The sequence below is a fragment of the Ictidomys tridecemlineatus genome, chromosome 1 (genome assembly GCF_052094955.1).
Source record: "Ictidomys tridecemlineatus isolate mIctTri1 chromosome 1, mIctTri1.hap1, whole genome shotgun sequence".
Taxonomy (NCBI): Eukaryota; Metazoa; Chordata; class Mammalia; order Rodentia; family Sciuridae; genus Ictidomys; species Ictidomys tridecemlineatus.
Window position 1 is genome coordinate 32,493,425 of NC_135477.1, and position 20,599 is coordinate 32,514,023.

General features: G+C 39.8%; 1 long non-coding RNA gene across 1 annotated transcript; it reads right to left on the reverse strand.

The window, feature by feature from the left end:
- Positions 1–684: 684 nt before the first annotated feature.
- LOC144375006 (uncharacterized) lies at positions 685–19,614 on the reverse strand. The gene is made up of 2 exons (XR_013434261.1): positions 19,463–19,614; positions 685–1,693 (listed from the first exon to the last, which is right to left on the reverse strand). It is a non-coding gene; the product is annotated as an uncharacterized LOC144375006 (long non-coding RNA).
- Between the last annotated feature and the right edge of the window lie 985 nt (positions 19,615–20,599).

Consider the following 20,599-nt stretch of genomic DNA (forward strand, 5'->3'; position numbering starts at 1 on the left):
CACAAAATGCTTTCAGAATACTTACACCCATATCATTGCTGATAACCAACCTACTGAGCAAAGTTCAGAATTTATTTGCAGTTCTTTTGTCTTCAGAATATGTTTATGGTTCAAAGTTTTCCCCCTTTATAAGTTATATTACCCATTTGATCTACAGCCCAATTCAGTTGCTTTGTTTGTATTCAATTTTAGTTTTCCTGCCAGCTTTGTTGATTTTGTGAAAACATTACTGTGATTCAATAATTCAAAATTATACAAAAAGGCTTAGTTACAAAAGTAACACTATCTCTGTTTTGGTCAGTTTTTCATTGCTATGACCAAAACATCTGACAAGAACAACTTAGAAGAGGAAAAAATATTTTTGGCTCACAGTTTTGGAGGTTCAGTCCATGGTTGACAAACTCCATAGCCCTGGGCCCAAGTTGATGCAGAACATCATGGTGGAAGGGCTATGCAGGGCAGAAGCAGCTCAGACATGGCAACCAGGAAGGAGGAGGGAGGGAGGGGGACGGAGGGAGGGGGATGGAGGGAGAGGGAGCGGGAGAAAGAGATGCAAGGGACAAATTATAAACTCCAAATACAGTAGGATCAGTGACCTACTTCCTCTGATAATACTCTACCTGCCTATAGTTACCACCAGGGAATCCGTTCAAGTGAATTGATCTATTGATTAGGCTACAACCCTCATAACCAAATCATTTTATTTCTGAACATTCTTGCATTGTTTCACACATGAGCTTTTGGGAAATACCTTATATCCAAACATAATATTCCATTCCTGGTCCCCCAAAGCTCATGTCCATCTCACAATGCAAAATACATTTATTCCATTTCCAAGAATAGACTTTAAGAGTGGCAGCATTGCCAAAAGTTCAAGTTCAAAATCTCATCTGAGACTCAAGGCAAACTCCTGACTATGAGCGTCTGTAAAGATCAAAAGCAAGTTACACAGATCCAATATATTAGACAGCGTTCGCATCTCCAATGTGGCAAGGAATAAACATTTCCATTCAAAAAGGGAGAAATAGGGGCATTAAAAGAACAGATGAAACCAAACAAAACTGAAATACAGCCAGGTAAATAAATCCCGTAGCTCTATGTCCAGCATACGGGACACATGGCATTGTGATATTCCCTCCAAAGGGCTTCCATAGTTTTGCCCTTGTGTCCTTAACAGTTGAAGCCTACATGGCCTCTCTCTTGGTTTGTTTCTGCTTGATTTCTTCATCTTCCTCAGCAGACATTCCACATTCCCAGGGTCTCTTAATCTTGGGTGTCTCCATGGCAGCTTTGAATTCCTTCTCACATCTTCATGCATTGCCCTCTCAGGGGCTGCCTTCAGGGATTCTAACCCTGTCACATTTGGTGTGACCTCCTACACTTTCCTCTCAGTGGAAGCCTCCATGAGCTCCTAACTACAATATCCTAAATTCCTGCAGAACCAGTACCATGTGGTTGATACCAAGGTCTGCAACTATCTTGAGCGGTTATCAGATTTCCTGGGACCATGACTGCAGTGGCCTCAAGTATCTGGGTGGCTGAGCATCATGAAGCAACTTCCAAGGACTCTTGTCTAAGCAGAGTGCCCCCACAATCTCTTCTTACAGGACCTTTCATTTTTATGCAGTCTGCTGAGGATGAAGTCTTGCCAATTCCTGAGATGTCCTCAGGTCATCTTTCTTTTTTCTTTTTTCTTTTTTTTTTTTTTTTGAAAGAGTGAGAGAGGAGAGAGAGAGAGAGAGAGAGAGAGAGAGAGAGAGAGAGAGAGAGAGAGATAGAGAGAGAGAGAGAGAAATTTTAATATTTATTTTTTAGTTCTCGGCGGACACAACATCTTTGTTGGTATGTGGTGCTGAGGATTGAACCCGGGCCGCACGCATGCCAGGCGAGCGCGCTACCACTTGAGCCACATCCCCAGCCACTCAGGTCATCTTTCTTAAAGTCTCTAAGTTAAAGTACTCAGCATCTCTTTAGTGACTGTAATCTTTTCAACAACAACAACTTCCTCTGTTCCAGGTTTACAAACACTTTTCTGGACAAATTGCAAGATTTTAAAAATATTTCTGCTCTATTTTCTGCTCCTGATTATCACAGTAAACTTGGCACCAATATCCCTGCCACTGCCTGAACGCTGTACTGCCTTGAAATTTTGCCTGCCAGATTAATTAGTCCATCACTTTTAAGTTCAACCTCACAGAAAGCCTCAGGACATGGACAAAATGCAGACAATTTTTTGCAGGAATACAATGTTAATGGTCTCTCATCCAGTTTCCGATAGAGCCTTCCTTCCCCTTTGAAACCTCATAAGCCCAGTCTTTACTGTCTGCATGCCTACCAGCATTCTGGTCTCCCAGGCTCTCACCAGAATTGCCCATTAGGCTCCACTTACAACACTGTAAAGCTTTTCCAACTTTCATCTCTAAACTTTTCAAAATTCCTCCCACAAACCACCTGCTTGGGCTTCTGAACCACATGATTGGGCTATGTTGTAGTTTAAATACTAAGTGTCCTCCAAAAGCTCATGTGAGAAACAACATAAGAAAGAGGTGAAATGAGGTGGCTGGGGGCAAGTAAGGTACGGCTGGAAGAGGTGGGTCATTTGGGCATGCCTTTGGGGTATATATTTTGTCCTTGATGGGAGGAGAACTCCACCCACCCACCCCCCACTCTCGCTCTGCTTCCTGGTGGTCATGCCCTGAGGCACTTTCCTCTACCACACTGTCTTCTGCCATGATGTTCTGATACACCTCAGGCACACAGCAATGGAGTTGGCCATCTATGGACTGAGACCTCTGAAACCATGAGACCCAAAATAAACTTTTCCTCCTCTAAAATCGAACTTTTCAGGTTTTTAGTCACCTGAGCAAAAAAAGAAGCTGACTAAAACAGGCTAGGTCATGGCAATGACCCCACTCCTGGTCCAATTTTCATAGCTGTGACCAAAATATCTGAGAAGAACACCTTAGAAGAGGAAAACTTTATTTTGACCCATGGTTTCAGAGGGTCAGTCCATAGCTGGCTGATTCCTTAGCTCTGGGCCTGAGATGATACAAAAACATGGTGGCAGAAGGATCATCCAGGGCAGAAGCAGTTCAGCACATTGCAACCAGGAAGCTGAGGGTGGGGTGTCAGGGACAAAATATAAAACCCCAAGGCATGCCCTCAGTAAACTCTTTCCTCCAAGTACACCCTAAGTGCCTGCACTTACCACCTAGTGAATCCATTCAAGTGAATTGATCCAGTTATTAGGTTATATCCCTCACAATCTAATCATTTAACTTCTGACCATCCTTGCATTGTCTCACACATGAGTTTTGGGGGGACATTTCATATCCAAACCATAACAATCTCTCCTTCTTTTTTGTTCCCCTTTTCCTCTCCTTCTCTAGGGGAATTATCATTAATTTCTGGTGTATCCTTTCTGTGATTCATTTTTCAAAATAAGCTTGTGCCAAGACATCTTTATTATCACCTTTTTAACATGTATATTATATTTCTTTTCACCTTGCTTTTTTGGTTAACTTTACATTGTAAAAATCACACTTTTCAGCATTAAAAGAGCTCTTCCTTATTTTGAAAATAATAGCTTTGTTGATGTAAAATTAACCTAGTGCATGATTAGTCTGTGTAAGTTTGGTTTCTATCAATTCACAGAGTTGTATGATCATCACTACAATCAATTTTGGAACATTTTCAAAGCTTCCCCCCAAATCCTGTGTTCATTAGCAACCATTCACCATTTCCCCTCATTTCAGCAGCCCTTGGGTACCACCAAGCTACTTTGACTCTACTGAGTTGCCTTTTCTGGACCTTTCATACCAGTAGAATTATAGACTCTGTTGTCTTTTGTGACTATCTTATTTCACTTAGCATAATTTCTTCAAAGTCCATCCATGTTGTGCTACATATCAATACTTCATTTATTTTTTTGGTGCTGGGGATCAAACCCAGGGCCTTGTGCATGCAAGGTAAACACTCTATCAACTGAGCTATATAGCCCAGCCTAGTACTTCATTTATTTTTATTGCTAAGTAATGTTACATTGTGTAGATTACAATACACTTTATTGATTCATTCTTTAATTACTACACACTTGAATTGTTTTGGCTACTATAAGAATTCTTGCTATGAGCATTCCTGCTTAAGTTTTTGTAAGAACATGTGTTTTCATTTCTCTTGGATGCATACCTAAGGAATACCTAGTAATTACTGGATCATATGATAACTCTACGTTTAATATTTTGAGGAGCTGCCAGACTATTTCCCACAATGGCTTAACCATTTTCTAGTTGTACCAACAATTATGATGCTTCTGATTTCTCCACATTCTCATCAACACTTATTATTATCTGACACTGATGATACTCCTCCTAGTGTTATGGGCTGGGACATATGGACAATGAGCATACAGACTCCGTTTTACACTGAGACTCCAGTTTACATAAGAAATGCTTCTCTCAGGGAAAGTCCCGCCTCTGTACCCATCAACAGTTGCTTAGCACAGCATGTTTGGCAACACAAAATGGCAGTTCTTATACAATGTAAAAGTGTTTTCTCTTTGGTTCCCATTTTTCTTGGACAATGTACCCTGTCAGGGATTGATTGTCTACATGTTAGTAACTGTTCTTTAACTTGTACTCAACTAGGTATGTTTTGACCCACTCTCCCTTCTGCTTATGATTTTACATCTCATGATGTTTGTTTATGGTTTTGAATCATAGCAACAGTCACTTATGATTAATATGGTTTGGACTAGGAAAGGTGTACTCAAACTCCAGGAGGGGGCTGAAGGGTGAAGATTTGCAGCCTGCCCCTTGGCCTACCAGCTGGTGGATCTATACCACTGGCTGGTGAACAAATGTTCCATCTCCTGCTTTAAGATCGACTCAGTGATTTATTACAATCTCGCCATAACACTAGTAAGTTTAAACTACCATCTGGTGGATTTGATTTTCATTTCCCTGAGGTCTGATAATTCCTTGTTTTCTTCCTTGTGTGGGTATACCATTAACATACAAGGCGGATCTTATAATCTTTTGCCCTCAGGGGAGCTCATTGACAGACCTGTTAAAGTAGTGATCAGAATACATCACTAGTTCAATTGTATAAATAAAAACAGGGAAATCCAGCAGGAGAAAAGTGGAAGAGGCTTCTAACTGAGAAGCGAAAGACGTTAAAGAGGGCTGAATCCCAGGGATAGCTTGGAGGGGTGGAGTAGATGCTCTGTGAAGGCAGAAAAGCTTCAAAGAGCTTACACCAGCAATGAGATCCATCTTCTCTCCTCTATATTCACTATTCTTGCTACACCGTTTGTAAGTCACTTATGAAAGTGAATCTTTTTTCCTGTACCACCAGTTTTCATTTTTTTCTAAGAATACAGGAGGTCAGGGAAGGACTGGCAGAGATTTCACATTTTCTGTGGTCAGGTTGGCAAGTCCATAAGTGACGGCATAATAAAACAAAACATTGAGTGCCATAATGCCTCTAATATCTTGCACTATATGTCAAGTTGTTCCCATTGGGGGTATAATTACATAATGATCCTCTAGATTTATTTTGCTGGCATCTGACCATAATGAAGTTTATCTTAGATTATTTTCATTTCCTTAATCAGCTTCCAAATTTCTGTTAGTAAGTCACAAGTTAACTGGCATGTCTACAAGAGTAGGGTAGATTTGTTCCAAGTTTGCTTATGACTGGCTTGGCTGGGGGATATCTTTATCTGGTCAGGTGCAATCTTGTCTATCTTTCTCAAGGGATCTGTCCAGAAGCCAGGTCTGGACCACTCAGTCCTGAGTTCATTTTATCACCGTCCCAGTTGCCTAGGGATGACATGAAGAGATCTGATTCCTGGTCTGGTTTCTGAGCCTTGCTCCTGGGACCAGCTATAGGCCTGTTTCCAGTTTCTGGTGGTTCTCTGCTCAGTTTAAAGCAGGTATTATTGGGATGGTTGTTGATTCTCAGTTCCTCTGGCTCTGCTGGCCCCTTCAACCACCAAAATCTCTTCATTTTTTCCACAAATTCGTTTTCAAGTTCTTCTAGGATGGTATCTGCTAATTCCTAATGCAGACACTATTCTCAACCAGAAGGATGTGGAATCTCTTTTATACCTTAGGTTCATCATAACCCCAGACTTTATAAATGCTTTGATAAGATTGTTCCATTCAAATATATCTTCACTGGAGGTGACCCCCAAAATCTCATAAATCAGTAATTAATTAAAATGGAATGGGGCCGGGAGCTAGAAGTGTTTGGGGACAGGAGACTTAATGATTTACTTCTCTGTACTATGATTTTTTTGTTTTTATTTCTTTACTAAAGTGTGTGTGTGTGTGTGTGTGTGTGTGTGTGTGTGTGTGTGTATCTGATATATATCAGTCTTGTGAAAATGAAAAAAATCGTTTCACTCTGAATGCTTAGCCTTTCCTTCAGATCAGTTTGACATAAAGACTCTGGGTGACTTTTATCAAGGCCAGCAGCACTTGCCCTTTTCTAAGTTCTTTTCCCTGAAGATGTCAGAGGGGGAAAAAGTACCAAGGAGGACATCCCCTTATTGGAATTACAAACACTGAGCGTTTCCATGTCTTGGTTATTGTGAGTAATACTGCAATAAAGAGTACAGGTATCTCAGACTGGGGCTGGGGCTCAGCAGTAGAGCGCTCGCCTAGCACGGACGATGTGCTGGTTGATCTTCAGCACCACATAAAAATAAATAAATAAAATAAAGGTATTGTGTCCAACTACAACTAAAAAAAAGTATTTTTTTTAAAAAAAGAATACAGGTATCTCTTATGGATTCTTCCTCCCTTTCTCCCCCTTTCCCTTCCCCCCTCCCCTTTTGAAAGTACTGGGCTTTAACCCAGGGGTGCTATACCACTGAGCTACATCTTCAGCCTATTTTACTTCTTCTTTTGAGATGGGATGTCGCTAAGTTGCCCAGGCTGCCCTGAAACTCCTGATCCCCTGATCTCAGCCTCCCAAATCACTAGGATTACAGGCGAGTGCCACCATGCTCAGCTCAATACTTACTTCGTTTCTTTTGGATTTATACGCAGAAGTGAGGTTGCTTGGTCATACGGTAGTACTATTTTAAATTTTTTGAGGAACTACCAGATTCTTTGCTGCCAGAGTGGTTGCAGCAATTTGAATTTTCTACCAACATTATACAAAGATTTCCTTTTCTCCATGGAGATCAATCAATTTTTAAAATATCACTTTTGAAAAAGTAAAACTGTATATTTTATTAAATAAATATATTTCAAGAAATGTCCGATATTTCAAGTAATGTCCCCAGGACATTTGAAAGCCTTTGGTTTCCTCTGCACGACCTGAGCTTCTAGATCTGCACCACAAGGGGGTGCCATTGGATTTTGAATGAGTCACATCACCAGCATTTGGGTTTCCTTTGCCAAGCGAAGACACCACCTCTCTTAATCATGGTGGGGGAGGGAAGGCTGGAGGGGGGGAAGGTTGGGGGGGAAGGCTGGGGGGGAGTACGAAAAGATACAGCTGTGAGATTGAGAGGGTCGTCTGGAGGCTGCCTTTTATTTTCCTAAATCTGAAGGAGGGTTAGGGGAAGGTGAGACCAAGAAATCCTTGTTGTAATCATTACATTTCTAAAACCAGAAAAAAGTATTCAGTGCTTGATTCTTTGGGCCTAAGTCTCTTTTCATAATCAGAGTGGAAGAGGAAGGAAGTGGAGTGGAAGGAAGTTTAGAAGTCAGCTTTCTTGGCTCACTCTGTCCTCAAAGAATCTCATAAAAGTTATGTAGCTTATACCTTAAACCCAGGAAATTGCATGAAAAAAAAAATCTTTTTTTTTTTTTTTTGGCTAAATTTTGAATATAGTTCCTGGAGACTTTCAGACCCAGGTTGAGGACCCTTTGTTGATTCAATTCTATGAGTCTATTTTATCCAGGAAAAACGATTCAGAGAAAGCTTGAGTAGGGCTAACTCAAACCCATGGCTTCACTCCTGCTCCAGGGCTCTTTCTAACAAAACTGGACTCTCAGCTGCATTTGGACTTTTCTCACATCTGCAACCAGTAAGGAGCCAGCTGCCCCAAATCATCTGGAAAAGTTGAGTGGTGCCTGTCGGGGAAGGGACCTCTGAACTGAACTCTGGGGTTCCACAGAACAGTGAGAAGGTAGCAGGTGCATCCCCAATCCCTCTCCTCATAGAGTCAGATTTATCTATGTATTTAAAACTAGCCGTGGACTTTAAAAACCAGTAGCTAGTTGACAGTCAGAAAAGCTGCTGTTTCTTGATGCTTCTTCTGGGGCCACAACCATTATTCCATTTGTCCTCACGATGGCCCTAGGTAGCTTAGCAGGTGTGCTTTGCTTTGAACCCAGTGCTCAGCTGCTGAGAATTCTGGCCATAATGTCTCACAGATTCCCACCCCCAGAATTGCTCTTGGGACGGAACCATCTACAATGCAGTGGTGGGATTTATGTTTCAGAGTGCTCCTGGGAGAGACCAAGACTAGACTTTACCTGAAACCCCAGCAGTGCTGGCCTCTTTCCCTTCCCTGTCGGGTTTTTCTCACAGGCTTCTCCTGAAGTGCTGCCCTGAGTAAGTATTTTTAGATTATATACATTTATGTCCCTGTTTTATCCACTCAAATTGTGTTACAGTGATTTTCTTTTAGTTCCATCTGTGTAAATACAATTAGGAAAAGAACTACAAGAATCTAATTTCTGAAAGTAGCTTTCTTTTTAGCCTAATGTATTAAATAGGGGGATAGTCATTTGCATTTTTTTAAAAAAACTTTTTGTAGTTGTAGATGGACAGAATGCCTTTATTTTGTTTATTTTTATTTTATTTTATTTTTTAAATGTTTTTTTTTTAATTTTTTAGGTGGACATAATATCTTTATTTTATTGTTATGTGATACTGAGAATCGAAACCAGTGCCTCACGCATGCTAGGCAAGTGCTCTGCCACTGAGCTGCAGACCCAGCCCCAGTCATTTACATTTTTATTATTATAAATTATAAATAAGAATATATTTATGTATTTCTTCCTGCATTTCAGAGGTTTTTTTTTTTTCTTTCTTTTTTTGAGAAGTCCAAGAAATGGAGCACCTGGGTCACAGGTTCTGGTAAACATTGCAAATTTACTTTCAAAACAACTTTACCAATTTATGCTCCTAATTACAGAGCCAGCCAATTTTGCAATTTTGAGTCCTCCTGCCAGTAATGAGAATTATTGAAAATCAAAAAAAAAAAAAGCCCAAGACCCCTAAATTCGAAGTGAGACAAGCTCATTGCTCCATGACTTTATTTTGATTTATAGTAAAGATGATTTTTTTCCATATATTTATAAGTCATTTGTGTTTCCCATTTGGGGAGTTTCCTGTTTATTTAGGACTTTAATAATAAATTTGCTCAAATTTTTATGTCCATACTGGAAAAATATTATCCTGGTTGTGGACTTGGTTACTAAGCCCTTAATTTAGAGTTATTTATCCTGTCATTTCTCCAGAACATCTTCTACCTGCTCCTTGGCAGAGTGTATGGGGGAAGATCTGAGTCTGAGGAAGTTGTTAGTAATTAACATGACCAGATTTACCTCCCTTGCCAGGGACAAGGTGGAACACCTCAAAGAGAGGATTTCTAAACATACAGTGCAATGAGATAATTTAACAAAATATTTTAAGTGGACTGGAGGCAGAAAGGAAAACAACCTAGTGGAGCCAGAAAATATTCTCACATTTATGAGGAAGCACAAAGCACACTCAAAAAGATGACATGGTTCAAAATAAGCACAAGGGTGAGGGCCTCAGGACCCATGTAACTTGAAGGTACTTAAAAACACAGACGCCCATGTCAGGTTTGTTTCAGGTTTTGAAAGCGTTTGTCACTTGGTTGTTTACTTATTTTGGAAACAGGGTGACAAGAGAAATAAAATTGCATAGATAATCAACACTGAAAGGCAAGTCAGCCCTTTCAGCTAACTTAGAGTAGTGCTATCGTTTGTCTATTTTTATGATTAAAAACTTGGTGCTGATAATTTTTCAAGAGACAAGATTAAATTCTGTAGTGAAATTCTTCAAGCTTTGGCTCTAGCCAGGGGTGAACTTTATTTGGGAAAATCGAGAAAATAAGCTCCATTAATTCAGAGGTGTAGAAAGAAAGGATCTTGAAATACCCCTCACTTCTCCAGGCACATTATTGAACGTAGCACATTCCTCACAGCAGCTGTTCCACATCTTTTCCACTTTCCCCAAACCCTCCTAAGTTGTGTGGAGAAGACAGACCCTGGGTGACCTCATCATCCAGGTTCCTCCTCAGCTCCCAACACCCCCAGCTTTCCTCCCACTCAATTCTAAGTTCTTTTAAGATAGTCAGCTTTCTTGGCTTTAGATTCCCCTTCTGCTAACATAAAGCAGAGTGCCTTATTCATGGGAATAGTTCACTAATTAAGACTTTAAAATGAGTGATTGAGCAAAATCAACCTCACAGGGACTCCAGATTTTATCTGCGGTCAGACTGACTAGAGCCAGTTGGCTTGGCTAATGAACTGAGAAGGAGCATGGCAGAGTGCCCCCTACAGCCCTAACTTTGAACCTGGCTCTACCATTCATTAACTGGGTGATCTTGAATAAACTGCTTAATCTCTCTCATCCTCCCTCCTCATTCCTCAGATGCTTTATCTCTAAAAATGAGGATAATAAAAATTTTTGTCTCACGAAACACTTGGGAGGATTAAATAAAAGCAGAGACTTGGCACAAAATGTGCCACTTAATAGGTGCTCAAAGTAGCCATAATACATATATTTATTGCCATAAATAATCAGTTTGTAAACTGCCTTTGTAATCTCTGTGTCATATGCAGCTGAATCTGTTTTTTTAAAAAAAAAGAAAGTAAGGGTTGGGGATATAGTTAAATGACTTAATTAATGTGTATAAGGTCATGTGTTGGATCCCCAGCATTGCAAAGAAAAAAAATGCAAAAACAAAAATAAGAAAAGAAAGATGTTGATGGTGCTGTGGTGGAAATTGTCTGTCTCTGGTGTCAGGAACTTTCCCCCTTCCCATCTCACCGAGCTCCAGGAGATCATGGTCTCCTTTCTTTCTTCCTTTTTTTTTGGGGGGGGGGCGGGGTACTGGGGATTGAACTCAGGGGCACTCAACTACTGAGCCACATCCCCAGCCCTATTTGTATTTTATTTAGAGACACGGTCTCACTGAGTTGCTTAGTGCCTTGCTAAGTTGCTGAGGCTGGCTTTGAACTCGCAATCCTCCTATCTCAGCCTCCAGAGCTGCTGGGATTACAGGTGTGTGCCACCGTGCCCGGGTCTCCTTTAAGCTTCTAGCAGAACTTAGCTCATGCCTGCCATGGGATTGGATGCATTTAATGTCTGTGCAGCTGAGTTGCTTGAACCCTCCTCATGCCCCTTCTCATTGAATAAACTCCTGACAAGCTCTTTTCTTCTGTACCTGTCTGATCACGTCTTCGAAATCACTTTTATTTTGCAAATAATAAAGCTTTCCCTTTGGCATTCCTGTCAGAATATAATCACAAAGATTTTAAGGCAGAATAATTAATATGTATTCATTATTCATTAGTCTATGCAGTAAACATTTATTAGATGTGTATTGTTTTCTTAAAGAGTACCATGTTGTTTGTTCCCCCCTCTTAATCCTTTAAACACCAGTCAACTCACCTGAGTTTAATTTTCTAAAATTATGTCTGGCTGTGGCGACATCTACTGGTAAAATTGAGCTCTCAAGCAAGGGAATTGTCGGCATCTAGCCTCAAAGTTATTTTGACCATTCTCTTTTTTCCTATATGTAGTCTAGGCAGAGATCCAACTCCATCATTGTTTGGTGATGAGAATTACTAAACCACTTCATTAAAATGTCTTTCCTGTTAATGATTTCTGAAGCTAAAAATTTTTGTTTGAAATACTACTACAGTCAGACCAAGTGCTGGGGCAGCCATTTGAAAGGACCATTTGTGAAACAATGCACAGAATCTTAAAAAGCTATTGCATTAATATAACTTTTTTTTTCAGAGCTGGGGATGGAACCCTGGGTTATGTCTCCTTAGATGGCTTCTTCAATGTTTTCTAAACCAATCATTGGTAAAAAGGATTGGGATTAGCATGATCAGTTTATAGTCTAATTAAAATTCACCCCAAACATGGTCCTTTCCCTAAGGTTGGGTTGGAGTTACCTTCCCAGAACACATGGCCTTCGAACAAAATTGGGGCTATTCACGTAAAGCAGAGGGGAGGAGGATGGGTTTGCAAAAGCCTCCAATAGTGTCTATAACCAAGGGAAGGAAAGGGGAGGGGAGGAGTGAAAGGAAGGGAAAAGGAGGGGAGAGGGAAGGAGGGGAGGGGAGGGCAGAGAAGGACAGGGTCATTGGAAATGAAATTTGAGAAATTTGAAAAATACCTGGAAAGGGAAGGTACTGGAGAGTGAGATTGATCAAGTTATGTTATGTACATATGAATATGGCATAATGTATCCCAGTGGTATGTATAATTATAATGCACTAATTAAAAAAAAAATAAAAAATATCTGAAGCAACTGAAAAAAGGGAAACTCCAGGCAGTTAGCTGACTTCAGGGTTTTGAAGGCCAAATTCCCCAGAAATGAGTGAGTCCAACCGAATATTATCAACTTTTTATTTTGTCCATTAGAGGGCTTTTTAAAAAATCAACAACACTTACAGTTAAAGTTAATTTCTTGGCAGGGAGTTATTTTGTTTTGTTTTTCGAAGTACTGGGCATTGAATGTAGGGGCACTTTACAACATCCCAGTTCTTTTTTTTAATTTTGAGACAGGGCCTCTTCCATAATTTAGATGGGCCTCATCCAATCCATTGAATGCTTTGAGAACAAAGACTGAGGTTTCCCAAACAAAGAGGAATTCTTAAAACTGACGTAGAAATTCTCCCTGCCCTGTGGAATTCAGACCCTACTGCAACATGAACTTGTACTTGAACTTCCAGCCTGTCCCACCCTGTTGTGTGAATGTCATAGAGTGGACTGACACAAGCCTGGAGAGTACAGCCTCATAGGCACCTGTAGACTACAAACCTGTATCGTTACCATACTGAGTACTACAGGAAATCGTAACCGTGTTATTCTAAACAGGGTTGTTTATGCCAGCATCACCACAAACACATGAATAATGCTTTGTGGTGTGATGCTATGTGCAGCTATGACCTCTGACATCACTAGGCAACAGGAATTTTTCAGCTCCATTATAATCTTAAGGAACCACCCTGGTATGTGTGTTCAGTCCCTGACTGAAACATGGTTATTCTGTAGTGCATGACTGCAGGTTTTGTTTCTCTGGAAAATCCTGACTAACACAAGGAGTAAAGGTCATCACGTTTTCAACTTACTCTCAATGTTAACTTTTGGGGAATCTGGGTGAAAGGTTATGGGAACTCTTTGTACAACGCTTGCAGTGTTTTCTTTAATTTTGAAATCACATCAAAATAAAAAGTTAGAACGCAAGCAAAGTTTATTTGAAAGCGAATTTGACACACAGCTTTCCTGTCATCCACATGCATATGAACTTGGCTAAGTTTCCAAGGTAGCCATTTAATACATAGTGTAGCTGAAATACCGTGCCCTCCCAAGAGGATTCAAGAGGAAGAACACGACACTGTTTTAATAGTGATTCAATCAATTAAATAAAATTGAATAGTCGATTTTAATTCTTTGCCTTGGATGGAAAAATGATTGTACAGTTTTTAACATTCAACCACTAATGTGAAAGAGTGGAGGAAACAACAGTTGGTGGGGTGAAGAAAGGATGAAAAGCATTAAAAAAAGAAGAAATAAGTGCTCAGGTGTACCTAGAGAGGAAGGAGGAGAGTTTGAGGAAGGATTTGTTTGATTTGATTTATTCAGAAGAAATGTGAGGAGATTTATATCCTGAGGGGATGGGAGCTGGGGTTATATCAGACAGAAACAAACTTGTCATACATATGAGTAAGGAAGGGCATTTTATTTTATTTGTTACTAACACTTTTAAAAAGAATACAACTAGAAGACCAATATAAAGTTGTTAATTTTTACATTTGCCAAGTGAAGCTTAAAAAAAAAAAATAGCACATAGCCACTTAGCCACCCAAGCACTGTCTACCCATAGTCAGAAAGAGTTAAACTAAAAAATAGACACGGCATAATGTGAACAGAGTAAATTGATCAAAATGTACTCATTTCACCACAGATTGTTTATATGACTCTGGATTTGGGGGTGGGTCCTAGTTAAGCACATAAAACAGTTATATGTCCCCCTGGCAGCCTGTGTGGAGCCCCGGGTGGGGGCGTTGTCAAACACAAAGTTTGGATGGATGCCCATCACCAGCTCCTCCGTTGTGGCCCTGGCTCTTCCTCAGACTCATTCCCCTTTGTTCTCAGCGTTGATCCAGGTGTGTCCTGATCTGGCTGCAGGCTTCTGGTTTTTCCTCTCCTAAGGAAGCTTATAGGTGGGACCTATGGCATCCACCTCCACTTGTTTTATAAAAATTGCATGTGTATTTGCCGGGTTTATGGGTTTTTTTCCCCCTCTGTCTTTTGTTAGTTTTCAAACCTACTTATCTCTTTCTGGTTTGTGTGGTTTCTTTTTTTTAAAAAAAAAACCAACATTTATTTTTTAGTTGTGGATGGACACAATACCTTTATCTTATTTTTACGTGGTGCTGAGGATCAAACCCAGTGCCTCATGCATGCTAGGCAAGCGCTCTACCTCTGAGCCACAAACCCAGTCCCTTTTCTTCTGTTTTGGTCTCATTCATAACTCACTATTGGTCCTCAAGGATTTGTTTGGGTTGGAGAATTTCATCCGCACCTGTTTCTGCTTCTCTGATTCATATTAGGTGCCTCCTGCTTCACAGGATGGTGGGTCTAGGTGCAGACTTCCTGGTGGGAATAGAGCCATTTCCCTGAACTTCATTTAGGCCCTTCTCTGATCTGTGATCTTTGGGGTGAAGTCCAAGGCAATTCATCTCCTTATATCTATAAAAAAAAATACTAAAAAGAGCTGTGGGTCAAGCAGAACTGTGTGTGGTCCACCCTGGCCTGTTCTTTACTAGCTATGTGACTTCACACAAATCTCAAAAACTCTACTAAGCCTTATCTTTCTCATTTCTAACACAGGGAAAATAAAAACCTTAAAAGGTTTCCCCAAGGATAAAATGAAAAGCTGTATAAGAAACTTTGACAATGTGCTGGCATGTGGCAGGCTCAAAGATGGTGCTGTTATTATAATTCTCATTTCTTCTCTGCATTTTCTAGATCTGTGCTTCCAAACATGGTAACTGCTACATGTGGCCATCAAGCATTGGAAATGTGGTTGGTCTCAATTGAGACAAGCAGTCAACATGACATATAGTCCAGACTTTGGAGGATTAGTGTGACAAACAGGATGTACAACGCCTCACCACTAATTTTTATATTGATAACATGTTAAAATGGATAACACTGTGGACATATTGGGTTAAATAAAATCTTATTAAAATTAATTTCATTTGTTTTTGCATTATTTAGAATGGCTTCCCTTTCAAAATTACTTATGTAGTCTGTACTGTATTTCTGTTGGACAACACTATTGTAGAATCCTGAGTTTTGTCTGTGAAATAGATTGACAAATGGTTGTTGTCTGAAATCTTAGAGATCCCTCCTGGATATGATTCCATTGCTCACCCGACTTCCCTCCTGAGGATATCATGTCTTTACCACTTATTTGACCTCAAACATCTGCTTCGTTTTATTTTTCATGTACTTAAAAGATTAAAGATAGGTGTCATCTAGAAAAGGCAGCCCACACATCCCAGCAGATCCCCCAGGGGAGGCACCCCCTCCTCACAGATCCCTGTTCTGGGTCAAGTCATGAAGGGAAGAGAAATCTGGCTGCTTGGTATGTAAATAGCAAATATTAGGTACCGATTGAAGTATTCTGGGTGCAAGTAACAGAAATGAATTTCAACTTAATCACAAACAGGCAATTAATTGGAAGGATAGTGAAGACCTCACAGACTTGACAGAAGAGCTTAACAACTGGCTATAGAGGGGTCAGGATCTGGTGTAGTCACAGGAGATACACAGTCGGCACCCACGGTCCATCTTTCTGGGCACTGCCATGGAACTGCTCAGTGGTATACCTTCATCTCATGTAACTCTGTTCAAGATTCAGATTACCAAGAGAGAGAAACCTGACTTTGTTGAGCTCAGGATGGGCCCACCCACTTCTTAGGCCACTTGTATCACCAGCTCCACCAAAACTATAGGAATTAAGTTTGGGTAGTTTCTCAAAGGAAGCAGGTTATGGCAGAAACAATGCTATATGTTCACCAAATTCTGTTTTCTTTTCCTCTCCCTGAGTTTTGTAAAAGAAAACCTTATTTTCTATCTTTTTTTTTTTTCAGTTAGGGTAAAGTGAGTGGGATGTAGGTAAAAGTGAAATTTTCCTTGTCCATAAAATGTTGACATACTTGGAAGCTTTATGTTTAGTAAGTCAGAATCGTGGAATGGAAGAAGGTGGTAAGTCTGAGGCACCACTTAAAGGAGAGATACAACAGCCTAGCAAGTGGGATGCATTGGTTAGATCCTCAGCACCACATTAAAATAAATAAATAAATAATAAATAAATAAATAAAGGTATTGTGTTCATCTACAACTTAAAAATAAGGAAAAAAATATCCTTTCACCACGTGACTTCCTGTCCTGCATTCTACCCTTAGTAGGGAGGTGGCATTGGTATTGAAAAGGGTAAGGTTTTTGTCAGGATCATTAATGTGAGGAGACTGGAATTTTCTAGGTATGTAACCACATTCGACATCTTTAAACTCGCTTCCCAATAGACCTACCTTCCAAAAGTGGTGAGGATTGAAAGTGACAAAAGACTAAGAAGCCCCCCGGCCTGGATGGGACTTATAAATGCATTTCCTCTCCCAGAAAAAACTGCTTCACTTGCTGTGGAATGGCAGACATTTTTCTCAGGGCCACTTAAAGGAGTCTTAGAGAATATATTCCTTCCTGTTAAAAATGCTGAGAGCCAGGAACCTGTAATCCCAGTGACTTGGGAAGTTGAAAGCCAGCCTCAGCAACTCAGTTAGGTCCTGTCTCAAAATAAAAAAAAAAAATTAAAAGGGCTGAGGACGGGCTCAGTTGTGAAGTGCCCCTGGCTTCAATTCCCAGTACAAAAAAAAAAAAAGCTGAAACTTGTCTTTTTGTATTTTCTTCAATCACAGAGCATGTGAGAATCCAGGTCTGGTCTGTAGACTGGCTGAGGCAGGAGAGGAGCCAGTAAAAGAAATCAGAAAATTGAGCAGGTGATAGACCAGATGATAGCAGTGAACATCTCTGTGTGCACACGCCTCGAACTCTGCATCTCTTTTACCCTTTTTCTTTCTTGTTCCTTTTTTTAAAATCGAATCACCTTTTAATTGTGTTCCATTGATTTTATTTTTTATTTTATTTTTGATTACATTAAATACCCACTTTCAAAATTCAAGATAAGAAGGAGACTTTGTGAACAAAGTTCCCTCTTACTCTGCCCTTCAGCTGCCAGGTTCCTCTCCCCAAAGGCAGCCAGTATCAACAGCTTCCTGTATATCCTCCTGAGATATTCCCTTCTTATACAAATGAACACGTACTCTACCATGATATGAATCTTGTTTTTCTCACTTAGAAATATTGCAGATTATTCCATACCCATGCATGCAAAACTTCCTGTTCTCAATTTATTTTAAAATGCTTTTTATGTGGGCTGGGGTTATGGCTCAGTGGCAGAGTGCTTGCCTAGCATGTGTGAGGCACTGGGTTTGATTCTCAGCACCGCATATAAATAAATAAAACAAAGGTCCATTGACAACTAAAAAATAAAAATTAAAAATTAAAAAAATGCTTTTTATGTTATTTTATGTAGATACCATGACTTACCTAATCAGTACCCTACTAAAGAACATTCAGGTGAGTTCCGTTTTTTTGCTATTACAAATAAGGCTGTGGTGAATGATCTTGCACATGCCATTTTGTACTTAAGCAAGTGTACCTGTAAGATCAATTCTTCAAATGGAATTTCTGGGTTTTAAAAGAGTATGTGCATGTGTGAATTTGATAGATGCTGCTAAATTACCCTTCATAGAAGTTTTACCAATGTATACTGCAAAGTATTAAAGTCTGACTTTCTAAAATTCACAAAAGAACCACAACATATAAATAGGATGTAACAGTGACAACTTACTCTGACCCAGTGGCCATGTGCCAGTTGGACTGCTTGGGTTTTATTGGCTATCTTTTGGGGTGGGAAATTTGAAACTCTTTTGTAGATTAAGAGTTGTTTAGTTTCACAATTCTAAAGTGAAACATCACATTAAGGATGTTTCTAACAAATCAAGTATTATTTACTAGCTGTGTTTCAGACTGTCAGAACATTATGATGAAGTCAGGTTTGGTGATGGGTTTATTCTCTCAATATTTCAAACTGAATATATATGTGATATGCATATACAGGTACTTTTTTTTTTTTTTAAGTGTTGTGATCAAAGTTGGAGCCTCACAGGCTAGGCAAATGCTCTACCACTGAACTACATCCCCAGCCACTAAAATATCTATTTAATCTGTGGTTCTCAGACTTTTGTTCTTAGACCCCCTTATTCTCTGAAATATTACTGAAGACTCCAAAGTACTTTTATTTATACTGGTTAAATATATAGATGTTTTACCATATTTGAAAGCAAAATTGAAATTTAAAAAAGATTTCCATTACATGTCAACATAAATAACATTTTTGTAAAAATTAACTATTTTCCAAAAAAATTAGTGAGAAGAGTGGTATTTTATATATATATATATATATATATATATATATATATATACACACACACACACACACACACACACACACACATACACACACTGCAAATCGGGCTTAATAGATGACAGATGGATTCCTCTGTCTGCTCTTCTGTATTTAAGCTGTTGTAATATCACATGTCTTATAGCCTCTGGAAAATTCTACTGCGTTCTCATGACAGAATGAGAAACAGACTACTAACATTCTTAATATTATTATTAACATATTTTCATATTGTTAACCTCTGAAAGGGTCTTGAGGATTCAAAGAAGTCTCTAAACTACAATTTGAGAAGAGCTGGTATAGATTAGTTTTATGATGCTTTATTGTTCTTATCCTCTAAATATTTAATTTTTGCTAAATCTATTTGTCATAGGCCAAGAGGCCTGTGAAACTATTCAGAATTTTTGTTGATTTTCTTCTATGTTGAAGTGTTTGCTTTATGTAATTGTGATCATGTATAATTGGGTACATAAACATATTCAAGGCAGTTATGTTTCTTATACTTTTATTTATTTTTTTAGTAGTTTAAAACAATAACATTTCTCTCTTATAAATGTGAAGTTTGAGCAGAGCTCAGGAGATAGGGGAGGCTCATCTCTGCTCCACACAGCATTAGTTGGGGCAGCTCACCTGAGGGCCGAAGAATCCATTCCCAACATGCACACTCACAAGGTTGGCATGTTGGTGCAGGCTGTCAGCTGGAGTACAGATGGGTCCAAGTGCTAGGAACCTCCATTCCTCTCGGTGTAGGTCTTTCCACTTGGCCTAGGCCTAGGCTTCTTCACAGCAATGTGGCTGGGTTTCCAGGGGGAACATTGCAAGAAAGAAAAGGTTAGTCTTTTCCAAATTAAGGTGCTTAAAATTCAGTTCTAATATTAACATGGTAACGTTTGTTTCAGAAAACTTCAAATATAGTTGTACCATTAGTTTCTATCTCTTTGGTATGTTTTTGACACAGAGAAAGCTTAACCCGTAAATCATGGCCAAGTATATTCAGAACAAATGGTCAGGTATTTACATCCTCAGGTACAGGCTCTTGGCTGGTGATGCACTCCCTGGCCCTGGGCTTTCAGTTCCCAACTGCTGCACCATGGTGTTCCCTGGCATGGTACCTTGATGCTGCACTGTTCACTTGAACACGTTTTCTCCTGCCCAGGTCCACTCTGTTGGAATATGGATCTATGCTTTCTTGACCCCAGCCTGGCAACTCCTCATGAATGGGGGGGGGGGGGGCTAAGTTATTTGCCTGAAGGCTAGCTGGCTGGGGTTTCTCTTGGATGGTTACCAATGAAGAAAGTTTAGTACAAAAGACCCTGGTTCTTTCTCTGAGTAGTGCTATTTCCTGAACTCAGTGGAACCTCTCTCTGTAGAACTGGGCTCCTATGGTATAACCTTTCTTGCTCTGCCTCAATACCAGATATGCCCGTTTACCCCCTCTATCATAAATTGCACCCCCCCACCCCAATTTCCAGGAGGTGATGAGCAGTGCCAAGGTTCATGAGCTGTGAAGTTCAGCTCCAAACTTAATGTTCAAATAGGCTAAAATTTGGATAGGTCTGACTTTGTGCATTACAGGGAATCCCTAGTAAGGCATCTTGCAAACATTACAGGTAAGTATAGTAGCTATATTTATTGAGGTAAGGCACCAAAAGAGCCATAAAAAGCATGCATGGGGTAGAACTCAGGTTTCGTGTGCCCAAATGACACAATAACAAAATTCTAATGCCCACTGCTGACCACAGATCCCTACACAGATCTGGGGTGTTA